This window comes from Lissotriton helveticus, chromosome 12 (genome assembly GCF_964261635.1).
Source record: "Lissotriton helveticus chromosome 12, aLisHel1.1, whole genome shotgun sequence".
Taxonomy (NCBI): Eukaryota; Metazoa; Chordata; class Amphibia; order Caudata; family Salamandridae; genus Lissotriton; species Lissotriton helveticus.
The window spans coordinates 202,997,307-203,018,885 of NC_136073.1; positions in this window are offsets into that span (position 1 = coordinate 202,997,307).

A 21,579-nucleotide genomic window follows, 5' to 3' on the forward strand; every position below is an offset into this window, starting at 1 on the left:
GAAAAACTGTTTCTTTTAATAAGCTAATTCAAGCAGCCAATCAAAACATGGAGTAGAGGTAATGTAAGTCTGCAATGCTGTCGAAATATTTTGAACAAACTTTTGGTTATAATGTCATTTAAAAATTCCAACTATATAAACCTGATGAAAATAAGTTTTCAACGTTAATTACAAATGTTATGGCTACACAGTCGTTGATTTTAGGAAGAACATTTCTAACTGCAGCTATTATATGACATGATGGTCCTTTGACAACATCCACTTATTACACATCTTATTAAAAATATTCTTACTTTCTGTTTTCAGAAGAAAGAATTTAGGGTAGGTAACTGGCCTATAATGATTCTAGGGGTTGATATAATTTTATGTACTGTTTTAAATTGCTTTGTGATTAAAAGTGATGTAGAGAATTAAATAATTGTAGTAGTTATAGAGGTAGTGTAAGTCTACTTCATAGTAAGCAGTATCAGTGTCATAGGAAATGTGGAACATGAGTGAGCAAAAAGGGTAAGATATTACTAGTACAGGATTGTGAAAGTGATCTTGAACGTTTTCTTTCTGAAAGTTGCGGAAAAAGAAAATGACGGGATTTGCTTAGAAGAATTCCAAGAGTTATAAATGGCTCTTAAACGATTTGGCCTTGTGGAAAAGTGTGGTAGAGAGCGAGAAGTCATTTATTGTATGTAACACATTTCTCAAAACGATGGAGCTTTTCTTTCAGAAAGTGGCGGGCTGAAAATAATAACAGCACAACAGAGTGTAAGCTGTTCATAGATATCCTTCGACGTCATGGAAAGTAAGTTAATTTTAAGGAGTTCTGATTTTTGATTGGTTATGTTATATGGGTTTTTTAAACACAATCATTTTGATTGTGTTTTTTTTTCCCCGCTGTTATATGATGAATACCTTCAAGTCACTGTTTTTAGTGAAATTTGATAAATTCTGAGAACAGCAAAAATAAACCATTTAACATGTATAATTAATTCTGTACTTTTTGTATTTATGATATACATTTAGAACTGTGTAGGAGGCATGGAGAAGCTGAGGCTTCTGTAAGTGTCAAAGTTGTTGCATACAGTGCTCACATTCTGCGTAGTCTTTCATATGATAGACTACATCTGCACAATGAGATACCTAAGCAAAGGAAACACAGGTGATGTGATTGTGGAATGAGCAAAAAAAATTGCACGTTTTTCAATTACATTACCTGTGTTTCCTAACATTACGCATCACATTGTGTAGATGAGGTTTATACCTGTCCACTGAGACAGAGGAGGTCTGACATTTGTTCAAGAGTGCAGTGGACATGACTCACTTCATTGGTAGGCCTGCACATGTATTATCTCTTCTGTACTCTTCAACAAGCCTAAATTTCATCTGCAACCCTGAGTAGGACTCACCTAAAACAAATCTGTGGATAGGCCACACCTTATCAGCATCTAGAAACAATCATTTAAAATGTTAAGGGCAGATTTATGATGGCCGTGCGCCTCTTTTGCGCCGCTGTTCCGTCACTTTTGTGACGCAGCAGCAGTGTAAAAGATGCACCATGTTGCAAGATAGGCCTCACTTCATCTCCAACAAGATACCGTCAGTTTAAAATGTATATAATTAGGACTGTGTAGGGGGCATGCAGAAGCTGAGGCTTCAGTAAGTGTCAAAGTTGTTGCATGCAGTGCTGCACTTCTGCGTACTCTTTCATATGCTGGACTACATCTGCACAATGAGATACCTAAGCAAAGGAAACACAAGTGATGTGATTGCGAAATGAGCAAAAGAAATTACACGTTTTTCAATTACATCACCTGTGTTTCCTAACATTACGAATCACATTGTGCAGATCAGGTTTAGGCCTGTCCAGGGAGACAGAGGAGGTCTGGCCTTTGTTAAAGAGTGCAGTGGACATGACTCACTTCATTGGTAGGCATGGACATGTATTATCTCCTCTGTACTCTTCAACAAGTCTAAATTTCATCTGTAACCCTGAGTAGGCCTCACCTCAAACAAACCCCTGGATAGGCCACACCTTATCGGCATCCTGAATCAATCATTTAAAATGTTAGGGGCAGATTTATGATGGCCATGCGCCTCTTTTGTGCCGCTGTTGCATCACTTATGTGATGCAGCAGTGATGCAAAAGATGCACCATGTTGCAAGATAGGCCTCACTTCATCTGCAACAAGATACTGTTAGTTTAAAATGTATATATTTAGGACTGTGTAGGGGGCATGGAGAAGCAGAGGCTTCTGTAAGTGTCAAAGTTGTTGAAAAACTGTTTGTCCTTCAATCTTTTCCCTTGTCTTTTCTAATTTTTAAATACATGTTTTAATATTTTTCAAATTTTTGTTCTTTCTTTCACAGATTGAAAGTATAAAAATAACAAGTGACTAAGTTAACGACAATTATAAGGTAAATGTTTTGTACTCTTTTCATTACATTTCTATCACATTTAACTTCTATTAGTTCCACTGCTTCATTTCTTTAACCCTCAGTTTCCTGCCTTTGCTACTTCTCTCATTCCTTTCTCTATTACTTACTTACTCTACTCCTTCCACTCCTTTTCTCAGTCTCTCTGTTCTCATAGTTCCTCACTCCTGTTCACTCACTCCGTCTCTATAACTCTCACTGTCTCTGACTGATCACTCTTTCACTAATAGTTCATTATGCTTTCTCCCTGTAGTTCAAGCACACTAAGGGGCATATTATCAACACAGGCAATAAAATTATCGCTGCTTTTATTGGCAGAAAACTGCTGCAAAAGCGGCTTTAGCGGCAGTTTTCTGCCGCAAAAGTGGCTTTAGCGGCAGATTTCTGCCGATAAAAGCAGTCATTATCGGCAGAAAACTGCCGCAAAAGCGGCTTTAGCGGCAGTTTTCTGCCGCAAAAGCGGCTTTAGCGGCAGATTTCTGCCGATAAAAGCAGCGATAATTTTATCCCCTATGTTGATAATATGCCCCTATGTTATTTACATTTCTTTGCTGTTTCAATCATTCCTTTTCTGTTACTTCTTCTTTTCTGCTTTCTGTTTTTTCTCTCTGTTATTCCACATGTTTTAATCTTATTTTGAACGTTCACTCACATTCTCTAAGAAACTCTTGTTTATTATTCTTCTACTCTCCTTTTTTTCTTTCACTTCCTTATCTATTTTGTTTTTCACTATTATACCCTCTTCCATCTTTTCTTCGGTAAATAGATCTATTAAACAGTATCTCTGTGTTACTCCCTATAGCTGTCTTTCTTTTAACATTACTCTCTGTTTCCTTCCCTTATACTTACTCTTCTTTTTTTTTTTTTTTTTAATTTTTGTTTCGCTTCCGGTTCGCGTACCGGCGAGCGAACCGGGAAGCGAACCAAAAGAAATAGAGGTTGCCAGAGTGCTAAACATTTCAGCAATTTTTTTTATAAAGGGGAGGTAGTTCTGAAAAGAACTTTTTTTTATTATTTTTGTTGTTTTATATTTTTTTATTATTTTTCTGAACATTTTTTTACTTTTTTTGTATCTTTTGAACGGTTTTATATTTTTTTGTTTTTTTTGGGGGGGAAACGAAAACGATTCATTGTAAAGGGCTCAACAGGAGCAACAACAAAAAAAGAATTTATTCTCTGGGGCGTTTCGGACAATCATGATTATCAATTGCTAAGTTGATTAAATTGATGCTACTTACTCTGTAGCAAATCAACTGACCGCAACGCACGCACACTTGTTTGATTGTCCCGAACCTCATCTGTATATTTGGGACCATGTCCCTCGCCTCTGGTCCCGTCACTTCCTCCACATTTGATCTTCGGGCCACAGGGGGGGGTTGTCCTGTATGTCACGTAGCTGCCCAGCACTATAGTTGATAGGGTGCCACCTCTCCATTTGGCGATGCATCATATAATTGCCATAACTGTATTTTTTATTTGTCCCTCTGGACAGATCTTTCTTGCATATAAGGCAAGTTACATACCGGGCATTCACTTTTTTTTGGCCCCGGGGATATTTAAAAAATTGCCAAATAAAACTCTCTTTGACACGGGACGTCCTAGGCTCTTCTTCCAAAAACTGCCTCCTCTCTTGCTTCTCTTCCTCTTCTTCCTCTTCTTCCTCCTCTTGATTGAGGATTACCTGAGGAGGTGGTCCTCTTTTCCTAGGAGGTGGTGGTGGTGGTGGGGGTGCACTAGCTGAAGCTACAACACTTGCCATTGCTAAGTGATGAAAAAAGGTCTTCCTCTCACAAAGATGAAAGTCAGAGTGAGGAAACAAGGAGGGGTTTTCATCATTTGGGAAAAAAATAGTTCTGAACCAATGAAAAGTGTTATTTTTAGGTCACATGACCTAGCCTTACATCATTAGGAAACCAAAAGTGAAATGAACCAATGAAAAGTGTTATTAACAAGTCACATGACCTGTTATGCTTACGTTACGCGCTCTGCGCCACGTCCCGGATCGCTTCCGGGAAGCTGCGCTTCGCGCCTCGCTTCGCGTACCGGAGCACTTCCGGGTGCGCTAACGCGACGCGTCATATGACGCATTACGCGACAACGCGATACTTCGCGATTACGCGACGCGTCACGATGTTGTTTTCTAACGCGGCAGTTGCGGAACGTTTACCGGTTCGCGGACCGGGTCGCGGCAAGAAATTGAGCTAACGGGAAGCTACCCGATTCGCGGACCGGGAGCGAAACAAAAAAATATATAAAAAAAATACATAAAAAAATTGTATTAAAAACATATAAAATATATTTTTCAATTTAAAGAAGAATACATTTTAAAGCTTTTGATATTTGCTATTAAAAAAACATTGAAATTCACTGAAAAAACCATAGGTTATAGACCATATATAGTTAGGAATTAGCATTTACAAAACCTTGAAAATTCACTGAAAAAACCATAGGTTATAGACCATATATAGTTAGGAATTAGCATTTACAAAACCTTATTTTACTCGCACAAAACCATTGAAATTCCATATATAGTTAGTTGCACTAACTATATATCGCGCACCCGCAATCCACTGCTGATGATGTCACATATTACATCATTCATGACATGGTCAGTGACATCACTGATGACATCACTGATGACATCTCAAATGACATCACTGATGACATCACTGATGACATCTCAAATGACATCACTGATGACATCACTGATGACATCTCATTTGACATTACTGATCACATCACTGATGACATCATTCATGTGATAATACGATGAACTTCTTCAGACTCTAATATAACCTTAGATACACTCAGTGTAAACAGACACTCACAGACTGTCACTCATCCATGAAGTTACACACACACCTAGTCAGTCATGCAAAGAATCAATCACACCTCCATTTTCTCAACTATACAGTTATACACACCTTACTTATTCAAACACATACTAACACATATTTACTCTCTTATACAATCCCGGATACAAGTTCACAATGATCCATACAGCCACTCACACATTCACTGGCTCTTATGCACAGTTATTTATATATGTCAACTCTCACATGTACTGTGTTTTACATATGTACTTACTTTGACATGTAGCACTGTGTGGAAAAGTAAATTTTGCCATGTTCTGTGTCCCTACGTGTCCCCCATCTTATGCTATGTGTGCATGATTAATATGCATATGTATCCCCCATGTTCGATTAAAGACGCAATTACAGTTGTGTCCATCTCTAGTATACCAGTTCCCAGTTCTCGTGAAAGCTACGAATATTAGGCCTATGTAAAGTTACGTTGCCACGTTTCTCAGTGTGCACGTTATTTCATTGTAAAGTCCCCGTTTCTAGGCCTCAAAAGGGCCCAGACACCAGATTCAGCTCCTGTCTCCTGAACCCTCGCTGAGGAGCGATACAGCCCCCATCTGTATCCTCGACCCTTCACTTACTTCCTGCCTCACAGTGCCCGGCTCGGCCTGGCTCTGCCTACGAGTCTGCCAAGAGTATGTTATGATTCTAGTTATCAGTCCAGCCCTCCTTCTCTGCATTCCTAAGCTACTGAATCGCATCAATAGTTTCCGTCATTGACTAGCCTTTATGTCTCCATGTAAGAGAAATACTGTATTTAATGGTCATTTAATATTCCTCAGCACGCACTACATGTAGAATAATGCATGCTCCAGTCTTAGAGTCTGTTAGCCTCTCCCCTCCTGACTCTTAGTTTATATTAACATGTCCTCTAAACATTAGATACTAGATAGGGTTTAGGTACATGTCGCCCTGACTCTCCAGACTTCAGTCTCTACTCCTAGCGCAGAGTTCATAGCCCCCAGCTTCTCCTAGTAACGCGTCATTGTCAGTTTGCGCGCACCATTAGGTCAGAGGTCCCGGCTCCTTAGGTAGCCCCCTCCATGTTTCCGCCCCATTTATGACATATTCTGTTACGTTTACATCACATGTCCATGTATACGCCTCTTGTTACACCCATTTTCACCCTTATCTTTCGCGACTGCTATTGACCACACCCACTGCTCCGCCTACTGTATTCACTGTAATGCAATTGTTTTAGTATATATGCTTGTGTACTGTTATTAAAGTTAGCGCGCTCATTCCCTGTCCCCCCTGCAGGGCCTTGCCATCCTGTTCCCGTGCAGGTTATCCTGTTCCTGTCCTTTATGCTGTATTAAACCTGCAAACTCCTACTACCTCGAATCTTGACTCTTATTTATTGAGCTATCTGTTATTGCAATGTCCAGTCAAACCTAGATCCGGTATTATTTATTTATATACCACATAATGGCGCCCGAATAGGGACTTGCCCTTTCCCCACGCGCCGGTGAAGCCACGTATGCCCCCTGACCCTCTGCAGCCGTGACGGAACTCTTCTGCGCACCGGCAGATATTTCTGCTTCAAGTATCCCTCAGGCCCACGGAGGAGACGGAGGTTGCGGTCCAGCATCCAGACGAGGCGGTGGAGGAACGCGGCGAGTCCCGACCAGAGCCCAAGCCGAGAGTCCAAGGTCCGAGGTATCCGGAGGCCCACCCGTAACTGAAGTCCGAAGTTCGTCCGTCCGACGTCGAAGCAGTCCAGTCCAGTCCGAGGCCTTCCGTTCTTGCTGCCCGGTGAGTACCGTTGCTGGGGTAGTATCTAGACAGGGTCAATCTAATTGACTCTGGTCCGTGGGTTTTGGTGGTACACAGACCCAAAACGAAGTGTCCACTTCGGTGGATGCGGGTCCTGACGTGTCTCTTTATGAGACCGGTAAGTTTCGTACTGTTTTAGCAGTGCATCTAGTTTCTGTTCTAGTCAGTTCTGTTCTCGAGAAGATTCATGTATTCTGTTTTCAGTATTCCAGGTAGTATTCTGTTCGAACTGTTATTTTAAATGTTCTTCATGTATTTTTAATGTCGTGGTACGAAAGTGGTGTAATTATCGTGTTCATTGTGTATTGTATTGTGTCTAGATTACAGTTCAGTCATGCCCCTATTTTCCAAACTACGTCAGTTGAAAACCAGAAAAGGTCTGTTAGAAGCAGCAGTTCCTGTCCCGCCTAGGGACAGTCCAGGTCATTTTATGTATCAAAAATATGGCATAAGTGCCATATTATATCTAGATTTATGGGTAGAGTACACCAAAGAGTTAGAAGAAAAGTATAGATGGCCCGTATCAGGCACATGGGATGCCGAGTGCATCATGCGAGTAGAAGAAGCATTATGGAAAAAGAAAGCCAGACAGTCACAGAAAGATGCCATCGAGTTATGGCGCAAAGAATCTCATAAAAGAACCGAAAAAGAAATCAGAAAGTCAGAATTAAGTAGAGAATCCTTAGAACGAGCCCAAGAAAGGGAATTAATCGAGATAGGTGAACGAGTTAAAACCGAACAGTCAGACAGACAGAGGAATGCCCTTATTAAGGGTATGTACCCTCTTCTTGCCGAGGGCTTGCCAAAAGCAACCCCGGAGGCATCCAGTAATTTTCCGCCACCCTTAGTTCCGACCAAGCTACGTCACAAACCGACCGCAGCTGATATTTTTATTTCGTCCTATTTGGACGACACAGTCCCAGAATATGCAAATCCTGTTCCGCCAGCTCCTGTAAATAATGTAATTCCTGCTCCTCCAGTCACCGGAGTACCTGCTACGGTACCCCCGGTCCAGCCCACATTACAATTTCCCGCCGCGCCAGCACGAAGAGTATCAGTCGACGATTCTAGTTTAGGGGCCGCAGGAGGAGGTCCTCCTGGTACCCCGCCACCACACCAACGAGTAACGTTAGTCGAGTTACATGAAAGTGCGTTACAGCGTACGCCCAAATATAAGTCCGTTGCAGATATCCGACGAGCTCTTACTGAATGCCGCTATGATCCAGTTGCAGGTGATGATAGCACAGTTATATATTCGATCCGTGTAAGACGGGTGACCGGGTATTTGGACACCCTACCGAATATGAAAGAAGATCTAGACAGAATATATCGTTTCATCCGTACAGGGGATGATCCAGAAAGTATTGGTGAAGCCATGTCTCAAAGGAAAGCTGAGATCCAGCTCATGTTATTAAAGTTTCTGATTAATTGTTTAATAAGAGAACAAGATTACCCGACCAAAGATCCGGCCGAAATGAGAATCCTGACAAGGTGGAGTGATAATATAGCCGAGGGTAAGCACAGAACCATCAGTAGTATAGAGAGTATGTACAAGAAAATTCGTAAAGAAATAATAAGGTTACACGAACAACGTAAAGCAGCACAAGTAAGCGAGAAAGAAAATGACTCTTCTACGGAAGAGGTAGAGGACGAGAATCCCGCCAGAATAGCGTATGTAGGAAAATCTAGATTTCCAGACCGCCATTTACGCCTAGAACACAAGAAAACTGTTCCTCATCCAGCCCCAGAACAAGGTTCTCTAGAACAAGTATTTCAAGCTACCGATCACATTCTGAAATCACGAATCGGTTACAGTGAGTTAAGTACTATGCACGAACAAGAAATAGCCCGATCAGCAGTCCGATGGATTACTGATTCTACCACTTTTCCAGATGAAATAGTGGCACAAATGTTTCTGAAACTGCCCCCAGCCGAGCAACGACTGGTGGGTATGTATATGATCCAGCACCTCATTACTCTGTATGAGGGTCAGCACTCTGATCCAGGTCCGTTACACGATGTCCTGAACGAGTTACTCCAGTATAGATGGAAAGGTCTAGGTACCGATTTAATTAGTGTTATTCTAGAACAGCGCCACAAATATAGAACGTTCCTGAACCCGCATTTTGTTCATGTCTCACCTCCAGAAAGTAAACCCTTTTACATAGACAGACAGAATCCGTTACGAGAAGTGCACCCAGTCAGGACAGCAGATGGTGAAATGCAAAGAGTATTTGTTTACACCCCAGTTACCAAGATGGAACTCTTAGAGATGAAGAAATTAATTCCCTGTCATGACAAAGATCCAGCAGGGTTCCATCAAGAATTGAAAGACATGCTCCGTATGGGAGAATACACGTATCCAGATATAATTAAAATGCTAAAGGTCTTGTTGCCCGCAGGGGTATATGAAAAACTCAAGGAAAAAGAATGGGAGGTGGGAGAGAAAAAGATCGATTGGGCAGTTCTAGAAGCTGAAGATAAGATACGAGTACCAGGTACCGGTCTTGGAGAGAAATGTAAAGAATTACCAGAATTGTTAATACAAGTTTTGCCCAGATTATTAGCCACTGAAAAGGAAGACTGGGATGCAATCTCAGCCTGTAAACAGAAACAAGACGAAGACACTAGTGATTTTTATTCTAGATTTGAGAAATGCTTTAGTATTAACAGTGGCCTCAAGACAAGTAGCGAGTCATACCCTCATCTCTTTGTTACTAAACTAGTCGAGAATTCAAGTCCACAAGTTAAGAACCGAGTTTTGAAAGTCGAAAGTACCTGGCAAGCTAATACCCCGTCCCAGATGTTACAGATGCTCCAGTATCACCAGAATAGTATCAGAGAAGAGCAAGATCATGAAAGAAAACGTATGAAAGACACAAAAATGAAAGTATTAGTTGCACAATCTGTCCCTCAAGACAGTCAGAAGAGGGGTACGAATCAAGCCAGTCATCCTGCCGTTCCCGTTAAAGGGACCTGCAATTATTGTAAACAGCCAGGTCATTTTATAAACGAGTGTGCAGTTCTGAAACACAACATAGCTACCAGTAAGACTAAAGAAAGACCACGTCCGCCTAGACAAGAACAAGTTTCACAGACTTCTCAGCCACAGAATGCACAACAGACAGTTTCAGCACCGCAGCCTATTGCTGCAACACAGCATGTTACACAGCAGATGTACCAGTATGCACAGTCCGAGTATCCAGAGTATCAGCCATATTCATGAAACAGCCTAGAGAGGGAGGTAGGCTTGCCTCTCATCGAGATTCCTGTAGATCAAGAAGGTCCCTATGTTCACAGTCAAGTATTAGGGAAAGACAGAAAGTTTCTGATTGATACAGGGGCAAGTAGGACGACCATTAGTCACGCCGAAGTTCCAGGGGCTCCGCTCTCAGGCTCTAGAAATGTTTCCCTTGGATTTTCAGGAAAGCCTATTGTAAACGAGATATCTAAGCCAGTTACTCTAGAAGTAGGTCCATTGTCCCGCACTACTGATCTATTACTTACAAAGTCATGTCCAGAAAATTTGTTAGGTATTAAAACACTGAAAGAATTAGGTGCAGTCATATGTTGTTCCCCAGAGGGAATACGACTGTTTCTACGTGACTTCAAGGGTCACTATGTATTACGAGATTTTGATCCAAGATTGTCTAATGTTCCGCAGCATCTATGGGCGCAAGGTCCAACTGATGTAGGTTATATGCAAATCACACCCCATCGTGTGACTCTCAAACCAGGTGTAGTGTTACCGCGAATCAGACAGTACAGACTGCCACCTGAGGCTGTAACAGCCTTATCCAAAATTATTGACGAGCTCATCGCTCAAGGAGTAGTTGTAGAAACTGACTCCAATGTATGTAATTCTCCGATCATTCCAGTCATGAAACGTACTGATCCAAATGCACCCCCAGTATATCGATTAGTGATTGATCTTCGAGGACTTAATAAATGTGTTATTCCCCAGTACCCAGTTGTCCCAGATATTTCTTCCCTATTGACAGCCATTGATTCCGAAGCCTCATTTTTTTCAGTCATAGACCTCAAGAACGCGTTTTTCAGTGTCCCCATTCATCCAGACAGCCAGTTTCTTTTCGGATTTTGTTTAAATGGAAGGAGCTATATGTTCACACGAGCTCCTCAAGGTTTCACAGAAAGTCCTAGTATTTATAGTCAAGCACTTAAGAGACAACTAGACAACATTCACATGCCAACTGACACTGCCCTGCTCCAGTATGTCGATGATCTACTGATCACAGCCCGTTCTGAACGTGCTTGCGAGCGAGCATCACTTACAGTCTTGTATTTCTTAGCAGAGATGGGGCACAAGGTGTCCCCTTCAAAGCTTCAATTCTGTGTCCAGCAAGTGATCTACTTAGGCCACTTATTGTCCAAGAGGGGTAGGCAGTTGACACCTGACCGTATCCAGTTAATAGCGAGTCTTCCTCAGCCCAAGACCCAGAAGGAGGTACGTGCTTTTATCGGCCTCACTTCTTACTGCAGACAATGGATTCCTCAGTATGCATTCCTAGCCAAGCCACTGATACAGTTAACGACACAGGAGGCAGCCGTATCGACTGTCCTCCCTTGGACACCTGAACATACACTTAGTTTCAATGAGTTAAAGAAAGCTCTATGCCAAGCTCCAGTTCTAGCTACACCGAACTACAGTAAGCCTTTTACACTTTTCGTCACAGAATGTGAAGGTACAGCATTATCTGTTCTCACACAAGATCAAGCAGGACAGTACAAGCCCTGTGCTTATTTTTCGAGCACACTAGATCCTGTAGCCCAGGCTCTGCCTGCGTGCCTCAAGTCAGTTGCAGCCACAGCACTAGCTATCAGACAAAGTGATTCCATAGTATTAGGACATTCCTTGACAGTACAAGTTCCACACTCTGTGGAAGTTCTTTTAAACCGAACACAGACTCAGCACTTGACAATTGCACGTTTAACAGGTTATGAATTGACACTGTTCCAGCCACACATAGAAATCAGACGCTGCAACGTTCTAAATCCTGCTACACTGTTACCGTCAGTTAATTCGAATCCTGCCACACACGACTGTGTGGAAGTAGTTAACATTATGACTAAGCCAAGACAAGATCTGACAGATATTCCATTACCAGATCCCGACCTGACACTTTATGTGGATGGTTCATGTATGAGAACAAGTACAGGAGAACTAGTAGCCGCGTATGCAGTGACTACTGACACTGAAGTTATAGAAACACACCGTATTGACATCCTGTCCGCTCAAGCAGCATAGCTAGTTGCTCTGACCCAAGCCTGCATACACGCCAAGCACCTGAAAGTTAATGTTTACACAGATTCACGCTACGCATTTGGAGTCGTACACGACTTTGGAGTGCTCTGGCAGGAGAGAGGTTTCATGACTTCTCATGGAACCAAGATTCAGCATGGTCTCCTTATTCAAGCTCTGTTAGATGCCATACATTTACCGACATCTATTGCTATCATGAAATGCAAAGCACATACGAAAGTTACTGACACTATTTCTCAAGGTAATGATCTAGCAGATCGCACAGCCAAGCTTACAGCACAGACTCCAGACATGTCAGTTAATCCGACACAGACACATACTCCAGATCCGACTACCTGTATGACAGTTAAGGACCCTACTCAAGATGTCATAGATATCCAGTTACATGCTACTCCCGATGAAATCAAGAAATGGTCCGAACAAGGAGGGGTCCAGACAGATCAGGGATGGGTAACGAAGGGTAAAGCCACATGGTTTCTCCCCGACTCTATGGTTCAAGTCATTATCAATACCGCACATAGTCCAGCACATTTAGGAGAAAAAGCTATGTTAGATAGTATCCAGAATATTTGGTTCAACAAGCATTTACGAGCTGCAGCCAAGCAGAAAGTCCGTACCTGTATGATATGTTGCCAGTTTAATCCAGGTAAAAGTGTCCCGGTGGAACAAGGTGGATTCCAGCCCCCTGACCACCCTTTTGAAGTCCTCCAGATGGATTATATTCAGATGGAGCGATGTCGAGGTTTCAAGTATGTCCTTGTAGTTGTATGCGCTTTGTCCAGGTGGACAGAGGCATATCCAGTCCCAGATTACACAGCCGCGACCACTGCCAAGCAGTTGGTTCGTGAATTCTTCCCCCGTTATGGACTCCCTAGAGTCGTATATTCTGATAACGGCCAACCATTCTCATCTGAGCTCATGAAACACATTTCCCTTTTGTTAGGGTACCAGTGGAAGTTTCATTGTGTACGCCATCCTGAAGCAGCCGGTCTCGTAGAGAGACATAATCAGACCCTGAAAATCCGCATCGCCAAAATATGTAAAGAGAAAGGTGTGGACTGGCTAGTAGCTCTGCCAGTCGCTTTGTTTTATATGCGTATGGTCGCACATTCCAGATCAGGTCTGTCCCCGTATGAGGTCGTGTTCGGCCGCCCCCCTAACATGTGGGGTACACCTAGACCCCGAAGTATTACAGATGTTTCAAGTAATATGCTGACAGATTACCTAGCTTCCTTGATGTCTGCCCTACACTCTTGTCGTTCACAGGTTGCCGCCGCATTTCCAGACAATACCGAGGTGGCACCGCATGAAATCGTTCCTGGATGTTTGGTTCTTGTCAGGAACTTTGATCGTTCAAGTCCGCTGGAGCCTCGCTGGAAGGAACCAAAACAGGTCCTCCTGGCCACCCGTACTGCCGTCAAGCTGGAAGGCAGGAAGGGCTGGGTCCACCTGTCTCATGTGAAGAAATTTTACGGACTAAAGACTGTTTCAAAGAACATTTCCGAGGATTTTAAGGATTGCCAAAGTACTATTCTCAAGGACTGTCCCGCAAAAGACAATGATACAGATTCCTCCCTGTTAGAGAAAACTCCGCAGCAGGAGTATAAGAACAAATTAAGGTCTAGTAAAATAAGTCAGCCAGTTTGATTGTCTAAGTCCTCCCCTAGGTGAAACGGTTAGACCGGTTTCTGACATGTATAAAATAGACCCCCATAGTGAGAGAGTTAGTCAAAACTCAATCCGATGTATCGTTTTTCTAAGCTTCATATTGTTTTTCAGCCTTATGTTTACCTGCACATGTTATGCATTTTATTTGTGTTTTCCAGTTTCTCATGTAAATAAGTCTGCTAATGCTACAGTAGAGCACACGTTTAGTGATCTACCTCCTCATGAACTTTCATATCGTCTTGCTATGCGTAATAATTCCTTTATCCGCATGTTACATTATTCACACCAGACCAGCAATGCCACTAATTGTTGGGTGTGTGGTCGACTCCCCCCTTTCCAGACACCGAAGGGAGTTCTGCCACTCTTTCCTTATCCATTTTCACATAATGGTTCGTGTGGAGCATGGTCCACGTTAACGTCATCCTTGACAGATATGTCCTTTCTAAACAGTACATGTTTTCCAGACAAGCAAGGTCTTCCCCACAGAACAGGGCTAGATCTAGAAAATGAAGTTTATAATTTGGGTAATTATTCTTCGAATTTTATGGTCCTGAATGTTCAGTCTGATACTACTCCAGACTTACCTGCTATGTCAGTATTACCAGTCAAAGGTGAATTATGTGTCCGAAAGAATGGTTCCGTACATGTAGGACATAGTGATTGTACTACTATTGTCAAGTATAGTGACAGTAGGAAATCTATTTTCAAAGCTTCACGTCATTCTTATTTTGTTTGTGGTCAGACCGCATATGTTCGTCTGCCCCTCGATTGGGAGGGTACCTGTTACATTGCCTTCCTACTGCCACCAGTTTTTCTAGCCCCACCTGACTATCATAGGAATTCCCACCTAGTACATACAAGACACAAGAGAGACCTCCCGATTGTCGATTATACTGAAACTGCTCTAGAACAATACATAGATATCAATAAAGGTGTCTTCCCCTATTTAGGTACTGTCGTGAATAGTAAACTGATACGTAGATTAACGAGAACCCTCGAAGCAGTAGTGATTGAGACTACTTCTGCTCTAGGTAACTTAACCGAAGAGCAATCCTTTATGAGAATTGTCGTGCTCCAGAATCGTCTCGTCCTTGACGTCATACTGGCCGATAGGGGCGGGGCATGTAGAGTCATCGGATCTAGTTGCTGCATTTTCATTCCTAATAACGCACCGTCTGTTTATTCAGCTATTACCAGACTCCATAAAATTGCCCATATGTTACACCAAGATCCAGGCACCTGGACATGGTCCGGTTGGTTCTGGAATATAATTTCCGCCTGGGGATGGAAAGTATTGTTATTTCTGGGTATTGCAGTAGCGATCATATTCAGTTGCTGCCTCTGTTTACAATGTGGCCCTGCGATTTGTGGCATTTGTGCTACCTCTTGTATTCCTAGTCCCAAGTCCCGTTCTAAATCCCGTTCCAAGAAAATTCGAGACGAGCAAATGATACTGTATGAAATGATAGATGGTATCATGAATATTGATGTTTCCTGATGGAAACGTAGTGACAAGGAGGGAATGTGGAAAAGTACATTTTGCCATGTTCTGTGTCCCTACGTGTCCCCCATCTTATGCTATGTGTGCATGATTAATATGCATATGTATCCCCCATGTTCGATTAAAGACGCAATTACAGTTGTGTCCATCTCTAGTATACCAGTTCCCAGTTCTCGTGAAAGCTACGAATATTAGGCCTATGTAAAGTTACGTTGCCACGTTTCTCAGTGTGCACGTTATTTCATTGTAAAGTCCCCGTTTCTAGGCCTCAAAAGGGCCCGGACACCAGATTCAGCTCCTGTCTCCTGAACCCTCGCTGAGGAGCGATACAGCCCCCACCTGTATCCTCGACCCTTCACTTACTTCCTGCCTCACAGTGCCCGGCTCGGCCTGGCTCTGCCTACGAGTCTGCCAAGAGTATGTTATGATTCTAGTTATCAGTCCAGCCCTCCTTCTCTGCATTCCTAAGCTACTGAATCGCATCAATAGTTTCCGTCATTGACTAGCCTTTATGTCTCCATGTAAGAGAAATACTGTATTTAATGGTCATTTAATATTCCTCAGCACGCACTACATGTAGAATAATGCATGCTCCAGTCTTAGAGTCTGTTAGCCTCTCCCCTCCTGACTCTTAGTTTATATCAACATGTCCTCTAAACATTAGATACTAGATAGGGTTTAGGTACATGTCGCCCTGACTCTCCAGACTTCAGTCTCTACTCCTAGCGCAGAGTTCATAGCCCCCAGCTTCTCCTAGTAACGCGTCATTGTCAGTTTGCGCGCACCATTAGGTCAGAGGTCCCGGCTCCTTAGGTAGCCCCCTCCATGTTTCCGCCCCATTTATGACATATTCTGTTACGTTTACATCACATGTCCATGTATACGCCTCTTGTTACACCCATTTTCACCCTTATCTTTCGCGACTGCTATTGACCACACCCACTGCTCCGCCTACTGTATTCACTGTAATGCAATTGTTTTAGTATATATGCTTGTGTACTGTTATTAAAGTTAGCGCGCTCATTCCCTGTCCCCCCTGCAGGGCCTTGCCATCCTGTTCCCGTGCAGGTTATCCTGTTCCTGTCCTTTATGCTGTATTAAACCTGCAAACTCCTACTACCTCGAATCTTGACTCTTATTTATTGAGCTATCTGTTATTGCTATGTCCAGTCAAACCTAGATCCGGTATTATTTATTTATATACCACAACTGAGATATCCATTCACTCAACAATACACTCATGCACACAGTCAACCGCCCATACAGCTGTTTCCACATGCACTTTTGAACCCATACATCTAGTGAATCAACTGCTCACACATCTATGCACATAGTCATACACCTCCCAGACACCCACACACACACTCAGTCTCCCATACAAATACATGGGCAACCAATCAATAACCCATATAGTTACTCATATAGCTACTGATCAACACATGCAGCAGTTTACAGAACAAAAGATATAATGATGCAGAAATTAAGACAGTTTAGTCACTAACCCATGCACTCAGTGAGACACATTTAATCACTCACTCATACAGTCATTCATGCACCTACTAAATCCTTCATCCAGACACTTATAAATCCACTCATTCTTCAATATGTAAGACATATTTTAACTTTACAGAAACATACAGTCACTGGATGTTGTCATCAGTGATGTCATCAGTGATGTCATTTGAGATGTCATCAGTGATGTCATCAGTGATGTCATTTGAGATGTCATCAGTGATGTCATCAGTGATGTCACTGACCATGTCATGAATGATGTAATATGTGACATCATCAGCAGTGGATTGCGGGTGCGCGATATATAGTTAGTGCAACTAACTATATATGGAATTTCAATGGTTTTGTGTGAGTAAAATAAGGTTTGGTAAATGCTAATTCCTAACTATATATGGTCTATAACCTATGGTTTTTTCAGTGAATATATATATATATATATATAAACACAAGGTATTAAGTAAAGCCCAAATATCATTACTCAACCAAGGATTGACATTTTGCCCCAATAAAGACATTAATACACCCTACAGTAGCTCTCCCCAGTGAGGCAACTGGGGCTGCGAGCTGCGTGGTGACTAGCAGCAACTTGTGTAACTGGGAAAAGTGAATTTACCTTTTAAAATTGCACCTGATCGCTTTTAATTTTGAATTGATTTTATTGATTCCGTTTTACTTGGGGGCTCATTAGAGTTAAGGGGAAAAACTTTTATAGGCACTCCAACACCGCTTACACATTCCACAAGCCTTCTTTCGGCACTGCCGCCTCGCCGATTCTAGACGACGACGGGCGCCATCTTGAGGGAGGCAGGGAGAGCGCTCTAGTCGCGCCATACTCCCGCCCCCTTGGAATATTTATTCCGCTTCTTCCTCGCGCTCGGTGCCCTACAGTAGCTCTCCCCAGTGAGGCAACTGGGGCTGCGAGCTGCGTGGTGACTAGCAGCAACTTGTGTAACTGGGAAAAGTGAATTTACCTTTTAAAATTGCACCTGATCGCTTTTAATTTTGAATTGATTTTATTGATTCCGTTTTACTTGGGGGCTCATTAGAGTTAAGGGGAAAAACTTTTATAGGCACTCTAACACCGCTTACACATTCCACAAGCCTTCTTTCGGCACTGCCGCCTCGCCGATTCTAGACGACGACGGGCGCCATCTTGAGGGAGGCAGGGAGAGCGCTCTAGTCGCGCCATACTCCCGCCCCCTTGGAATATTTATTCCGCTTCTTCCTCGCGCTCGGTGCCCTACAGTAGCTCTCCCCAGTGAGGCAACTGGGGCTGCGAGCTGCGTGGTGACTAGCAGCAACTTGTGTAACTGGGAAAAGTGAATTTACCTTTTAAAATTGCACCTGATCGCTTTTAATTTTGAATTGATTTTATTGATTCCGTTTTACTTGGGGGCTCATTAGAGTTAAGGGGAAAAACTTTTATAGGCACTCTAACACCGCTTACACATTCCACAAGCCTTCTTTCGGCACTGCCGCCTCGCCGATTCTAGACGACGACAGGCGCCATCTTGAGGGAGGCAGGGAGAGCGCTCTAGTCGCGCCATACTCCCGCCCCCTTGGAATATTTATTCCGCTTCTTCCTCGCGCTCGGTGCCCTACAGTAGCTCTCCCCAGTGAGGCAACTGGGGCTGCGAGCTGCGTGGTGACTAGCAGCAACTTGTGTAACTGGGAAAAGTGAATTTACCTTTTAAAATTGCACCTGATCGCTTTTAATTTTGAATTGATTTTATTGATTCCGTTTTACTTGGGGGCTCATTAGAGTTAAGGGGAAAAACTTTTATAGGCACTCTAACACCGCTTACACATTCCACAAGCCTTCTTTCGGCACTGCCGCCTCGCCGATTCTAGACGACGACGGGCGCCATCTTGAGGGAGGCAGGGAGAGCGCTCTAGTCGCGCCATACTCCCGCCCCCTTGGAATATTTATTCCGCTTCTTCCTCGCGCTCGGTGCCCTACAGTAGCTCTCCCCAGTGAGGCAACTGGGGCTGCGAGCTGCGTGGTGACTAGCAGCAACTTGTGTAACTGGGAAAAGTGAATTTACCTTTTAAAATTGCACCTGATCGCTTTTAATTTTGAATTGATTTTATTGATTCCGTTTTACTTGGGGGCTCATTAGAGTTAAGGGGAAAAACTTTTATAGGCACTCTAACACCGCTTACACATTCCACAAGCCTTCTTTCGGCACTGCCGCCTCGCCGATTCTAGACGACGACGGGCGCCATCTTGAGGGAGGCAGGGAGAGCGCTCTAGTCGCGCCATACTCCCACCCCCTTTTCTCCCTACATTATGTGTAGACCAGCCAGACGGCGCAGCGGGCTGGCGCAGCGGGCGCGCCGGTCGCGCGCCGAAGCCGCGCCTAAGCCAAGCCCGTCTGCGCCCGTCCGAGCCAAGACCGCGCCGAGCGCGGGCCATGCTGCTCCCGCATTCCCTTCCCTCAGGTACGACTCTCCTGCTTTGCTTTCCTTGCGTTCTACCTCATTACGTCCTTCTTGTCATGTTTTTGCCCTCTCAGACGATCTCAGGGGCCCCTTCTCCTGTCAATCATGTGGTTGGTCATCCTCGTGTTCCGTCAGCCCTAATGTTACCCTTCCTTCTCAAACCTGTCATAATACTACCTTTTTCAGTAGTGGCCTTGTTAACGCTAGATCCCTAGCATGTCACGCACAAGACATCCACGACCTTATCGTATCAGCTGATCTTGATGCCCTATTCATTACTGAATCATGGCTGCATGATGCCTCCAACCCTGATCTTGCAACTGCCCTTCCTCCTGACTTCACCATCATCAGACAGGACAGACCTATTGGTCGGGGAGGCGGGCTGGCCATTATAATAAAGAATACTTTCAAGTGCCACACTTTTGATCTGGCCGCCCTTAAGGACTGCGAGTCCCTCGGATTTGTTATTCAAATTAGTTCTTCCTCTGCTTTCTCCGGAGGACTTGTTTACCGCCCCCCCGGAAACGCCACTTCATTCTTGGATTCCCTGGATGAAACCCTGGCAGCCCTCCTTACTCACTACCCCTCCTTCACCCTCCTAGGGGATTTCAATCTTCATCTGGAATCCTGTACCGAGTCACACTCCCTCAATTTCCACCACTCCCTTGAGATTTTTGGTCTCTCCCAATTAGTCTCCCTTCCTACTCATTGTGCCGGGCACACCTTGGACGGCATTTGTATAAACTTGGCCTTTTTAGAAGTCTCTCCCCCTCTACCTCAAATATGGACAGATCACTGTCTTATCCCTTTCTCTGTCCAATTCAAAACTTTGCCTCCTCCCCCCACTAAACATTCCCATACCCCCTTTTCAGTTAACTGGAAAAAGGTAGCTGAGTGCATCAAACTCAACCCCCTACCGACTGTCCCTCCCCCTCCCATAACGGGTGATGTAGCATTAGACTCCACAAATTTTCATCAGTGGATTGACAGAATGGTCTCTGCCAATTCTGTACCTTCCACTCAAAAACTAGCTCGTGGAAAGAAGAAGCCTAGTGCCCCCTGGTATACTCCAGCCCTCACTGACTGCCATCTTAAATGTAGGCGTATGGAGAGAAATTGGAGAAAGACCTATGACCCTACTGCCAGAACCCTATACATTCTGCAGAGAAAACAATATCTTACTGATATAAAAAGGGCAAAAACTGCCTTTTTTACTCATGAAATAGATTCAGCCAACCAGAAACAGCAAACGATCTTCAACATCGTAAAATCCTTCACTCATCCTAAGGCTTTGGCACGTGAAATTCCCTCCTCACAAATTCTCTGCGATCAAATCGCAGATTTCTTTGAGGAGAAAATTCAGAATATCCATAAGGACTTCCCCCCCCACCCACTTCAACCTTAGATCTCGATTCATTCATGCCCCTACTTAACCAATTCACACCAGTCTCCCCACAGCAAACGCATAAAGCCATCTTGGCGTGTAAATCAGGCGCCCCCACGGACTCTTGCCCTCCAGTCATCCTTCATCATCTCGTCGAAGTTGTCAATCCTCTAATTAATGCTATTGTGAATCAATCTCTCCACTCCGGTACTGTACCCTCTGACTGGAAGAAGGCCATAGTCAAGCCCCTTATGAAAAAGCAAAATAAATCCCCCATCGACTTGACTAATATGCGCCCAATTTCCCTTCTTCCAGTACTAGGTAAAATCACCGAGCAATTAGTCCATGAGGAACTAAAACACTTTGTGGAAAATCGACATATTTTGCACCCACAGCAATCTGGCTTCCGCCCCGGCCACTCCACAGAAACCGCTCTGATTGAGTTATCTGACACCATCAAGTTCTTGCAAGATGAGGGCAGGCAGGCTGTTCTCATCTTGCTCGACCTTACCGCGGCCTTCGACACCATCTCTCATGCGATCCTTATCAGCAGGATGCGTGGGATTGGTGTCTCGGGTTCCGCGCTTGCTTGGATAATTTCATTTCTATCCAATCGCTCTCAAACGGTTTCCTTAGGCCCTTACTTCTCTGGTGAACGCCCCATCATCTCAGGTGTCCCTCAGGGCTCCATTTTAAGCCCTCTCTTTTTTAATGTATACATGGC